At 39.1% G+C, this 12,578-nt stretch overlaps 1 protein-coding gene across 1 annotated transcript in view; it reads left to right on the plus strand.

Annotated features, from left to right (window-relative positions):
• The first annotated feature begins 3,748 nt into the window (after positions 1 to 3,748).
• Positions 3,749 to 12,578, plus strand: part of FILIP1 (filamin A interacting protein 1) — a 33,465-nt gene continuing 24,635 nt past the window's right edge. The window contains exon 1 of the mRNA XM_019613161.2: positions 3,749 to 3,898. The gene's annotated coding sequence lies outside the window, so the exon portion shown is untranslated. The remainder of the gene's footprint in view (positions 3,899 to 12,578) is intronic.

Below are 12,578 nucleotides of genomic sequence, written 5' to 3' on the forward strand. Positions count from 1 at the left end.
TTTCTTTCTAGCTTTTCCCTGTCCTGTAGAACAAGGGAAAAAAAGGTCTTTCACAATATATTGTAGGAAAACTCAGTTTAAGCTGGTACACACATGTTAAATCAGTGAAAATGAAATGCTTTTGAAAACCCACAAGCAATTTTTTAATCAGGAGCACAGGAGATTGCCAACCACAGCTAGAAGCAATTCAATACACAATTAAGTAAATGCGTGCTATGTACAACATGGGTGGTTTCTCCCTGAGGACCAAGGGCTGGGAGTGGTGGCACTGGGCATCTCCTTGGGGACTTGGACAGGCTGAGGCCAGGCTGGACAGGGCCCATGGGCCCATGGCCAGGCAGGGCTGGCTGTAGGGAGCTGGATCCAGCCCTGCTGTGGCCTTGCTGGGATAGGGGCTGACAGCCCTAGAGTTGACATGGCATCCTGGGCTCTTAGGACCCTGGCAATAAATTGAATGGAACTGAAATTGTGGAGAAAAATTCTGAGAGTAACTGGGTAAAATAAAGGTATAGAACTCATACAAGTGTCTCATACAAGAGACAAAATGTCACCAGTATGATGAAGTAGGCATTGGTAACAAGGGAAATTTCATCAAAGATCTTGTTAGAATATATTAGCTAACATACCAAAGATGTCAGCTTTCTTCATGCTAAATTTGGTTCTCCAGACAGTGGTGTAATGTGCTCCACCAGGGAGAAAGGGGTACTATAAATGAAATTGAAGAGCTGAGTGAGAGGGTTTCTCCAAAACAGATCTGCAGAGAACTAGTAACTTCACAGTACTGCATTGAGAGCAATAAACAAAAATTAACCTACTTACATTTATTCATTTAAATTGTAATTTTTACAGACCTCATCTTTTGATGTCATACACTAATGTACTTAGTGCATGCAATTAGTACCCTACATGACTGGCATGTAAAATCAGAGAAGGGGCAGAGTAGTCCAAGAGACATCCTGCTGTGCAAGAGGTGGGATGTTTTTGCAGCCCTGTTAGGTGAAAGGTACCAGTGGAGCAGCAAACCTTCTGCTTTGGTCAGTTCAGTGGGTAGTTAGGAGCAGTTTGGGTGTGTTTGTGTGATCATTGTGGGTGAAATCTTTCCTAAGCAGCAGGAAAACTGTGTGCAAGTGACTGAGTGCTGGCATGTGCTGTCTAGAGAGGTTGTGGAGTTTCTTCTTGGAGGGTCCTGGGCACCCTGCTCTGGGCATCTTTGCTTGAGCAAAGATTGGGCCACATGACTACCAGAGGTCCCTGCTGACTCCACCATTGTGATTTTGTGATTCAATGAAATTTATTTATAATTTTATTATATAAATCAATGAGATTTATTCAAGTCTGTGGCAGAATCCCATAGACTTTCCATTAACACAATTTTGTGTAACACAGAATATTTTAATTGAAAGATGGTAATATTTAGCTTGTTTGTTTTACTCACTGTATTTATTTGGCATCATTTAGTTAAAATGGAGAATAAGTCATGTACAGACATAAATGTTATCTCAAGATATTTTAAAGTTTAATGAAGAAAAACATTTTCCAGAGTAATTTTAAACATCCAGCTTATCCTGGTGTTTGGTAAGACCTGAGAGGACCTGAATGATTTAAGTCCTAAACTGTTCTGTCCCTCCTTGGGGAGATTTAGGAGTAGCTACTACGTCAGAAGATGACTTTATATATTGTGGAGGCAAAGTACTCCGACGGGCCTATTTTTAAACTATGTCTCCTGTGAACAAGGATTTTAAAAACCATGAAACAAGCCACGTGTTTTTTTATTATTATTCAGTACATCTAATTTTTATCTCATTTAGGTTGATGAAAATTCAGAGTGATTTTGTAAACTCAGGAGAGTCAAGTTGTGTGAAGTCAGAGTTTGACCCACTAGACCTGGCAATTTTAATAATAAGTATGAGCTGATTTACAGAAAACTGTTCTTTATTTCTTATAATTTGTGAATTGCACTGAAAACTAAGATCTTCATTGTGAGAATATGGCTCACTTTATCACCTCTAGATCATTGCATGCTGACTTTTAAAGACAATAATCTTGCTGCTTCCTCCTTTTGAATTAATTAGAAAATTCTCACTGGCTTTTTTGATAGACAAACTTTTTGTAGGACAAAAAATTAATTATTTTATCTATGTTATTTATGTGCCTCATGCAAATTATCTCCAAATTACCTCTTATAAACAGTTGTGTCAGATATGTCAGAGCTTGTGATTTTAGCAAGATAACCTGAATCCTTGTGCTTATAGAAAAAGAAATAAGTAATTGATCAACTTTCACCTTGAACTAGACGTTCAAGACTGACATTTCTGAATCAAATTTTCAAGAAAATATGTTTATCAGTGAAATAATCTCTGTAGCCAAGTTTAATTTAAGGGGTTTACATCACTGTAATTGTAACTGCAGTTAGTTGACACTTATTTATTGTGTCTGTCCTTGCATCATTCATAATCCACTTAGTGGTGTTTTGTCAGTTTAGAACGGGGACAAATGTAATCTGCAAATACCAAGCTGGTACTTACTACTTTGCAAGAATTCACATACCGTTTGTTTATAAATTACGAGGAAATGTGCCATGTACTGTTCTGTGTATAACATTGTTATTAGGAGAATGCTGTAATTTAAATAGCAGTCTATAGTGGTGAACAGAATGGTTACCTTTTTCTTTAAAAAGATGACAGCTTTCGAGAACACTGTGTTCTCCTTGACCAAATGTTTTGCCAAAGGAAGAAGCTCTATCCTCTCAGTGCCCTCAGAAGCCTCTCTGGCACCACAGCCCTTCCAGGGAGCCTGCGCAGACACCACACTGCTCAGGTTCACCTGGCTCTGCTCTTTCCATGCTGTCTCTGAAGTGGCTTTAACCTACTGAACATTGCTTATTAAATAACTGCACTGCATGTTTGAGAAAGTTGGGACAATATTCAGGGAGTGTGAAAAATGGATTCAAATTCTGCTTGCTTACACAAACTAATCAAATCACAAATGAACTTTTTTCCTTCCTCTGGTGTTATGACTTTGTTCCCTGTGTACCCCCCAATATTCCAATTCTCCCCACGTCTGCTAAACTTCTTTGGTTTTTGGAGTTGACATCATGCTCCCAGTCTTTATTTGCCTTGCAAGCACTGCAAGAAACTGGTTTGCAGCTTCTGCTGTGCTGCTGATTGCCCAGCTTGGCCAAGCAAAGGGGTCATGCATTCCCTCTGAGCAGCTAGAAATCTGCAGACTATGTGTAGTGGGACTACAGGATGGGCTGAGCAAGATAGGTTACTTCTCTTTATCTTTGCACTGAATTGAGTTGTGTCTATTTTGCAGAACTAGTCTACTCAGTGAGGAACTCAGCACATTATCTACCAGTTTTTTTCTTCACTTGTAAAAGTTGTTCTCTTTTGGATGGAGAGTTTTACTTGACATTGATTGCTAAATTAAAGCAGAGATCTTCAGTTTGTGGCACCAGCTCTCAGGTGGCAGCAGGAGATTTCATTGCCTCAATTGGTATTACTATATAGTATTGTCAAATGCATTGCCCAGATTCTTCATGTTGCTGTGCACTGGCTTTGGAGACACACTGATAAAGTCAAAGGGAATCTTTAAGGTAAACAAACAAACAAACAAACAACCATATATTTTTAAGCCATTTTAAATCTGGAAGCCCATGTTTTCCAGCTGGCCAGCTGGCTAGCAGGCTGAACAAGTATAAGACACTCTTCTCCATTTAGTCATCGTGTGCAGCCCCTGAGCCTTATCTTTTCTCCAGGGAGCAGCAGGGACTCCAGTCAGCCCCAGGTGGGAGCAGCAGAGCGATGGCACAGGGACAGCTCCATCCTCAACTTCCTCCTCCCCCATGTGGAACTAGATTCTAGTGAAGCCCCTGCCCTGGAAGCATCCCTCAACACAGGTACTGCTGTACACCAGGGGCTGAACGGCTGCCACCTGGAGTACCATTCCTAAATTAGTTACCTTTCAGTTTCAGTAGCATGGCTGGAAAGCACCTCTTGAGTTTCCTGCAGGTGTCAGCTCCAGGAGGTGAACAAAATGACTTGTTGCCTTTCAGAGGCTCATCTGAATTTCAGAGCTGCCAAAGCCCTCAGGAATTATTATTTATTTTCCCTGAAATTTCCAGGTATTATAAGACAATAATGAGCACTTTGCATTCAGGAGTTATCATAAGGATGAACTCTTCAGCAGGAACCGCAGACTCCAATGACTACATTGGGTGTCTCATATTGTTTGGAATTTTGCCTCTCTTACAAAAGCCCTGTTGCTAGAACCACATTAGTAATGCAGTAATCTTTATTTCCAGTTTTAAAATGTTTCATGGTGCTGGAACGTACCTTGAAATTTTGAACTCAGTTCAAAAAGTAGTTCTATAAAAATCTCACAACTTTAAGTCCAATATCATTTCATATTCATATCTGACTTATTTGAAAAGCTTGGGATTGTCTATATTAATTATGGCCCAAGAAGATCTATCTTAACAGGCTGAAAGCAACTCCATTTGTAGTCAAGGATTGCACACACAATATTCCTGGAACTGCAAATTGTACATTGTGCAATTTTTATGGCTTGTATAGCCTTTCTATTTTTAGTTGATCGAAACCTGCAGTAAATCATATAATCCTCCTTATACTGTCACTCATAATGCTAACTTCCATTAACTTGACATAAATAAGTTTATTTCTTAAATTTACATAGTTACTCTTTTACCCAATAACATCACACAAAGAAAAGTTTATTTTTCTCTGGTACAAAGTTGATGTGAATACAAAGTTAATGATGTGTTTCTAGTTAACAGATTTTTTTTTTTTTTTTTAAATCAGATTAAAAGCCCACAGTATCTTCCTTTTTATTTGAAAATGTGCATGTGTTATGAGGTCCAATAACTCTTCCGTTACTTAAACAAGCCACTTAATCCACCATACTTTTAGGAATTTGGAAAAATTTCTGTAAGTTTGGGGAAAGCCAAATAAAATGCTACTTTTCAGCTTTTTGGAAGATACAGTGGGAAGAACAATTCTGTTGTGAGTTGGGTTTTTTTTTTGTTGTTTTTGTTTGTTTTGTTTTGTTTTGTTGTTTTTTTTTTCCTTTCTAGAAATACCTCTTCAAGGTACAAGAGATGATTAAGTGGCAGGAATGCATAAGGACCTCTCCAGCTTTGTTGTTGTTTACTGCACGGGGATAATGCTATGTAGTTGGCTACCTGTAGAAGTCAAGTGCCAAGTACACAACATTACTTCAGACTGCAGCTGTGCTGAGTGCAGGGAAGATGTGTGTGCTGCTGACACACCAGTCTGGGGCACAATGCTAAATTCTGGGTTCTGACAATATTTTTATTTTCTAGTCTTTCTCATTACTCTAATTGTAATTCTTTAGCCATCTCAGGCCAATCATGTGACAAGCTCCCAGCTATACAGAGACTTTCTAAATATGGTAATTTCATCTCAGGTCAGTTTTATAGTCCCAGAGCCAAGTGGAAAACCAATGGTTGATTGTTTTTAGTATTTATGCTCTTAGACATACACTCTATGTTCTTGTACAGGATGAATTTAAAATGTATAGCAGGATATCAGATTTTGAAATTAACTTTGATTAAATGACTTTTAGAACTTAATGTGGAGGGCAATAATATTTTGGGGTTTTGGCTGAGTTTAATGGCTTCTCTAAGAAAGTAATATACAAATGTTAAAAGACTGCAGATAAAAGTAATGTAACTGAATAGAAATGAACATGAATTGATAAATTTAATTTGCCTTCCTAGCTGATAAATATTTTAACAAGAAGTGAATGTACTCCTCAAATTGCGTTTTGTTTAGCAGAGTCTTTCAGGTTTAAGGTATACAATATCCTCAATTATTCAGTCAAGAAATATATATATTTTATAACTCAAAGACTTTGTCCTGACTTTTCTGAAATCCTTCTGAAGTACTCCCAGCAGCACATTCAGCAGAGGCTCAGCTGCTCTGAGCATGCTCTCCTGGAGAGCTGAGCTCACCACTCAGGTCCCTGTGCTGTGGTCTAGACCAGCTGGGCAGGTCTGGAAAAAAGCATGTGAACTCATACAGATAAGGAAAAGCTCTTATTGGTAGGCTGCGCAGGGAAGGAGGTTGTACTCAAAGCTCATCCTGATATTTGCATGAGGGATAGAAACCTGAGTAAGGTTTATTCTCACTGAGAATAAATTGGGGAGTGGCAAAAAATGAACACATGAGGTTATGTCTTATTTCTTAAGATAGCTGATAGAATAAGATTAAAAAAAAAAGGAAACATGGCAAGAGGCGAATTTCCATATTTCCATCTTCAATGGAGGAAAACAGGTTAATCTTTTTCCCAAACCATAGGTGAGAAACTTATAAGTATTAATTATATTATATTAATTTGATAATGATATTATTAAAAGCATTAATAATATCATTTTGAGCAGTTTAGATAGAGAAGGAAGGATTAAGCTTTTGATCATAACAATCATTTATGCCGAGGAAAACTGGCATTAAGCTCTTGTTTAAGCCACACAGTTTTTCTCCACATGATCAATACTGTATCAGATTTCATCTAATGCTTTTTAAGATCTATTCCCATCCTTACCAACAATTTGGGAAAGAGAATATTTTATTCAAAGTCCCAATGCATTTGAGAATAGCCAGCAGTGTCAGCCTTCCTCATGTGCTGCTGGTTTGTCATCCTGGTTCACCCACCCTCTGGCCGTTGCAAATCTCTGTCTCTCCAAGCACCCCGCATGCAGCGTGGGCTAGGGGCTGGCTCTCTCCCCATGAGCCAGCAGCTACTGCCAGCATCACCCACAGCGCCTCCTTGCCAAGGCCACAGGTCCACCACACAACACAGGAGAGAAGCAACCCAAAGTAATTTCTCAGTCACCTATGCTTCCTTGAAGGCAGATGAAAAATATTTAAGTAAACAAATAAGAAATGCTGAGACATTACATAAGTGCTGGGGAAAACATTTTCTCAGACAGTTTTTCAGTAACTGAAGAGAAACAGTGATTTCTCTATACACTGCTTTCTTATGTGGCTTCTTGCCTCATTTACAAATTAAATCTATGTGTGCCTCCCCTCAGCTTTTTTTTGTTACGAAAAACATTTTGTTCTTTTTATGAAAGGTCAAATTAATCTTTTCAATTTGCATTACGAGGCTGTAATATTTAGAAGCACCAGCTCCCTTCAGCAATGCTCAGAACCAAATTGCTCTTCTGCCGTACACTTCATAGGAAACAGGTATTTGAAAATTTTATTTTTTTCACACTTACCATCATTAGCAAAAATGAGTTTCTGATGTATTTCACTTGCTCTAACTGAAAAAAAATATATCAAACAGTATCTAACATAGAGCCATTGCTTATTGCTGTTTCTGAAATTACTTGTTACCTCATGGAAACAAGCACAAGCCACCATTACCATGAAATTGGCAGGGTTGCTTATGACAGGGATTGTGAAGGAACAGAGGAGCACATCCCACAACCTCCATCCTGTTCTAACTCTTGCCACCAAGCAGGCTATGTGCCAGATGCAGATAATGAGGTCCCAGGCACCTGCCGCTGCTGCTCCACCCAGCAGCAAAACCAGCCTGCATGATATTGCATTTATTCATTCAGCTCTGGTCTATCAGCCAGCTAAATGCCTCCCCCAGATTAGGGGCACAGACTTTGTGAAGACTCTCTCTAAGGTGCAAAGTGGAGATATCCCAGAGCTTTCCAGGTGCAAGATACAGCACTGTCCTACAGCCAGGTCCTCTCACAAGGAGGCTGGAGTTCCACTGCTCTCTTCACAGCATATTTTTTTCTATGGAAAGAAAGCCAGGAAATACATTCTCTGATAGAAAGGAGCCATGGCAAGCTTCAGCAGTGGTCAGTGAGGCTGTGTGACTGAGCTGGAGACCAGTCGTGATGTCTTGACATACTCTCAGAGAGCTCAGACTCCATTTCAGAGACACTGCAGATTGCAGATGAAACCTAAACTCCTAACCCTGTCACATAAGTGAGATACTTAAAGCTGAACAGTGTGAATTTGTGCCAGTGCAAAAGATTTTATCTTCAGGCAGACTTGTAAAACACCCACTCCATTTGTAGTTGCTCCTTGTAATATATTTTCATGGCTCTGAACTGAAATTACTTTCTAAGAAAAGCAGCTAAGATTTTTTTTTTCTCTAAACTAGTGGAAAAGAAAGAAAATTCAATCTCCTTTTTTTTTTTTTCTAGTTACAGTGAGGTAAATGCAATTCATTTAATTTTATCCTCATTGAAATTGGTTTTTAAAAAGTACAGAGGTTCTGGCAAGCAAGGAATTTTAGTTTTGTTACTGTGAGACCAGACAGGGATATTTATTTGCCTCTTCCTCTCTTTTCTTCTGCTACTGAAGGCAGCTCTACTGTGTTTCCAGTTAAGCCTGACTTTTTATGGTGAACTAAAAAGCCAGATGAAAATTTGAGCAGATTAACACTGAGAGGATTGTCAAAAAAAGATCAAACCCAGCTTAAACTGTAGATGCAGCATAACTGTTTAACTTCATTCTTTTCAAGTGAAAAAAAGAAAAAAATTGTCTGGGGATTCTGAAGCCAAGACATTAGGAGAGCCACCTAAAAATGGTTTCCACATAGGAAAACCGTTGAAGAAAATGTGACTACTATCAATGCCCAGGTGAAGTGTCTCAAGGTTTTTGTGCTGCTGCATGCAGCACATGTCAGCATTGGTATTATTTAAATCATTTAGATTAACATTTACTTCTTTACTTTTTTTTTTTTTTTCGCCATGTGTTAAGTCAGTGGAAAGCTTGCAGGAATACAGGAAATAATGACAGTCAGTGGGCTGGCACTGCCAGGAATTAAGTAAGACTCTCCTTTCATTTCACCTCTATACAAATGGTAATGACAACTGAAGGCCAGGGCCTTCAATAATGCAAGAGTCATTGGAGCCTTGCAGTGCTAGTCCTTTTATCAGTGTCATGTTCATTAGCAGAAGAGCTCAAATTTTGTGTCACCAGGACCAGCAAAAGCCATAAAAGACCTGATAAGAAGTGAGAATGTTGTGCAACCTCTGTCCTTCAGCTGCAGCAAACTGTTCCACCATCCATCAGTCCTAGCTTAAAAATACACTTCCAGGATGAGTAGTACACTTCTGCGTGCCTTGACCTAACTTACATAAAATATGTTTTCTTTTCTGTTTTCCCACCACCCTCAGCTTATTTTCTGTTTCTCTCAGTAATTATGGCAAGTTGGACTTTCCCTTTGCAGAGCTGAGTAGTTTTCCATTTCCTTTGTAAAGGAGCAGGCAATGGAGGAGAGAAAAGGACAGGCTAGAAATTATGCAGTGCCAGAGCATGAGCATGGATAGCGAGAAGTGAATGTGCTCTTAAACAACTGGAGTAGCCCTTGGCACACTTTTGAAAAGGCCGCTTAACACCCTCCCAAACCATCTCAGAGCATGTTTTGGGAGTCAGCAAGGGATAGGAGCTATTCTCAGTGAGCAGTGTGGATGCAGCCAGCATGTTGTGGATGCAGCCAGCATGTTATGGATGCTAAGAGGGCTTAAGAGCCTGAAGGATTTTCCAGGACAGCTGGCCTCACAGGCAGAGAGCAGCCCTGGCCATGGTTAATCTCTAGTATACATGTAGCCAGAGAATTCGTGTTTGGTTTGTTTGTTTGTTCTTTTTTGTTTTTCAATGGGAAAGATATTATTGTAAATCACCAAAATTGATAGTGAAGTCCACGGGCTGGTTTAGCGTCAGGGGGAATTTTTAACTCTTTGTTTTGAAACCAGTTAGCCTTGGCAGAGGAAAACTTCTTAGGAGGTGGATCACAGCTCTGTTTAATGAAAGGAGTTAAATTCACCTCTCACCAATAGTCCAGGCATTCATGTGCAAGCTGGTACTGTATGTCTATCAACAACTGAAACTTCCCACAAAGGAGTCACTGAGAGAGTTTTGGAACTTGCTCCCTGCTTCGGTTGACAGCTGAAATTTGAGATGCTGCAGATGTGTTTTTTCACTGTTGTCTCTTGGAGACAATATTTGTAGAAGATACAGGTCCTGTATATAAGTTTTTCTTTGCTGTAAAATCTGGGAGCGTATCTACGTACTTCTTCTCATTCTTTTGTTTTTATTTTTTTGTTATTTTTATAAAACAACAGAAATAAAAATGAGTCAAGTGCAAAATATAGCTATTGTTGTTTACCAGTTTCTTCATAACCACAGCTCTGCAAATCTGCAAATCAGTTACTGAAAACAGATTCGTGTCTGGTCAGCAAGAAACACAAAATGCTACCCCAGTCCCAAACCTTGAAATTAGCTTTTGGGACACTTAGCTTTTTGTCTTGTCTCACACTTAGTAAAATCCAAGTTAACTTTGAAATGAAATATAATTTTGATGTGAGAAGTTGAAATAGATTTTGTAGAAAGCTAATAATAGTTTCCTTATTTTCTAAGAGCATTCCCTATTTGCCGTGTCATTTTGTCAAAATATATTTTTAGTTTAAGTCTAACTGCAAGGACCACAGACTGACTTTACTTTCCATGCTGTGTTCCTCAGTGGTAAACTGGTTTTAGGTATTTTGCTTGGTCATTCTAAGGACAGGGACAAGGTACCTGGGGACAAAAGCCAGGATGATTATCAGCTAGCTCCTGTCCAGTGCTGCTTTCAGCAGTTTTCTGCCATTTTTGCAGCAGAAAATGCATTACTATAATGACAGTGATCTTCTAAAAACTACTTAAAAGAGGTATAACATCGCTCTTGTTTGATCTTGGAGGTTGTAAGCTTGATTGTGTACTGTCAACAAAACAGAAATGACTAATGTTTACTTAACACCAAAGACTATCCATTTGCAAGAGTGAAGAATCTTTGGTAGGCCAGCTAATCTGTATCACCTCCCTTACCATTTTCCAGGCATGTTCTGGCTGTCAGGTGATAAAACAAATGTTTAGTGGGTTCAAACCGAAACTGATGTGATGCTGCAATTTTTATCTTCATCTGACGTTCACAGTTTGATTTTTTTCATCAAAATGGAATAACCGAAAGGGCTGAAAGCTGTACAAGGTGCAATAATCAAACAAGACTCAGTGCTGATCCAGCCCTTGAAGGGTGGCCATGTCTTGATTGATGCTGAGCGGCCCATGATTGATACTGAACAGACCCCATGAGCTGCTTGTGAGCTTTGCAGACCCAACAAGCAGGGGTATTTTTCTCCTCAAAAAATCTGTCCTTTTCCTTCACATCAGAAGTAGTCCTGGGCATGAGCTACTCCAGAAGGATGTAAACAGCCTGGGAAGAGGGATGAGTGGGAGCCAGCTTCCCATCTCTTCCAACTCAGTTGGAATATGCTAGAAAGTCTGCACCACAAATACTGAGCACTTCTGCCACCTAGCTTGCTCCTGGCCGGTCTCTTTCAGCCAATCTGGTGAATAAATACCTAAACCCTCACTGGACCCAAGGGCATGTTTATCTAGTGCTGTGAGTTACTTGAGCCATCTTCTCCATAACTCCTGTTTGTACCTTCTGGCAACTGGGAAGCATAGTAATCAAAACACAAGTAGAGTGATATGTAAAAGTGGAAGATTTTCTTTGACTGTATGATGAACTAATAGCTTATTGTTCCTCATGCCTCATGTATCCAAGATGTTTTTCCAGATGAAGCCTGGGAGACATGAATTTCTGTGAAACAAGACTATGTTACTATTTAGTTTGGTCAGCATGTGTTACTCACGCAAAAGTATTTCAGTTGAAACCACAAGTTTGTCTGAAAATGACAAAATTAATGGAATTATACCAGCATAAACTATGTTATTTGTAAAGCTGTGCCATAGTTTAGCCAAAGAAGAGTTTATCTTGGAATTAAGAAAATGGTGTTAAAGCGGTATAAATCTGCCTTAGTGATGACTGGGTTTCCTCTTAGCTTTGTGAAATTATTTTCTGCTTTCAAGTAGATTATAACCGTTCAGAATGGCACTTGAATATGGAATTTTCGGACATCTTTTTCTTTTCTTCTTTCAAACACTCATGCTTATTCCTCTCATTTCTTTTTCTAATTATGGAAATATTATGAATGTACTCTTTGGTGAATATAATCCATGTGCTATTATGCTCAGTGTTGTAAGAATCAATTTTAGGAGCTATAAGAAATATTTGATGAGGCAAAAAGGATTTACAGAATCTCATGCTATATCTCAGCAAGTAAATCTGCTATAATTTTGCTAATGTTCTACCCTATCTGCTAGCGGCATAAAAGAAAAAAATGACAAAAACAGATTAGGGATTAATAAGATAGCAGTGGCCTGACAGAAGAAAATAATGCATGTTCTGCGTCTGAAACAGTCACTGCATTTTTATCCTACTTCTATTAGGGACAAATAATCCTTCTTTCTTATAATTAAAGCTACACAAATTTCTTCTGCCCATGAAACTCCATGTATTGTACCCAAAAATGAGAAAGACTGTGACACTATTCTGTCACGTTGCAGTGTCTCTGTCCTGCATGAGATCCCTGAACAATGCCATGACTTCTCCACCTCTCCTGAGTGCAGGCAGTAGTGCTGCTGACAAGTGGTCCTGCTATCCAGGCAGTATCAGTGGGAAGGTGT

This window comes from Meleagris gallopavo, chromosome 2 (assembly GCF_000146605.3).
Source record: "Meleagris gallopavo isolate NT-WF06-2002-E0010 breed Aviagen turkey brand Nicholas breeding stock chromosome 2, Turkey_5.1, whole genome shotgun sequence".
Lineage (NCBI taxonomy): Eukaryota > Metazoa > Chordata > Aves > Galliformes > Phasianidae > Meleagris > Meleagris gallopavo.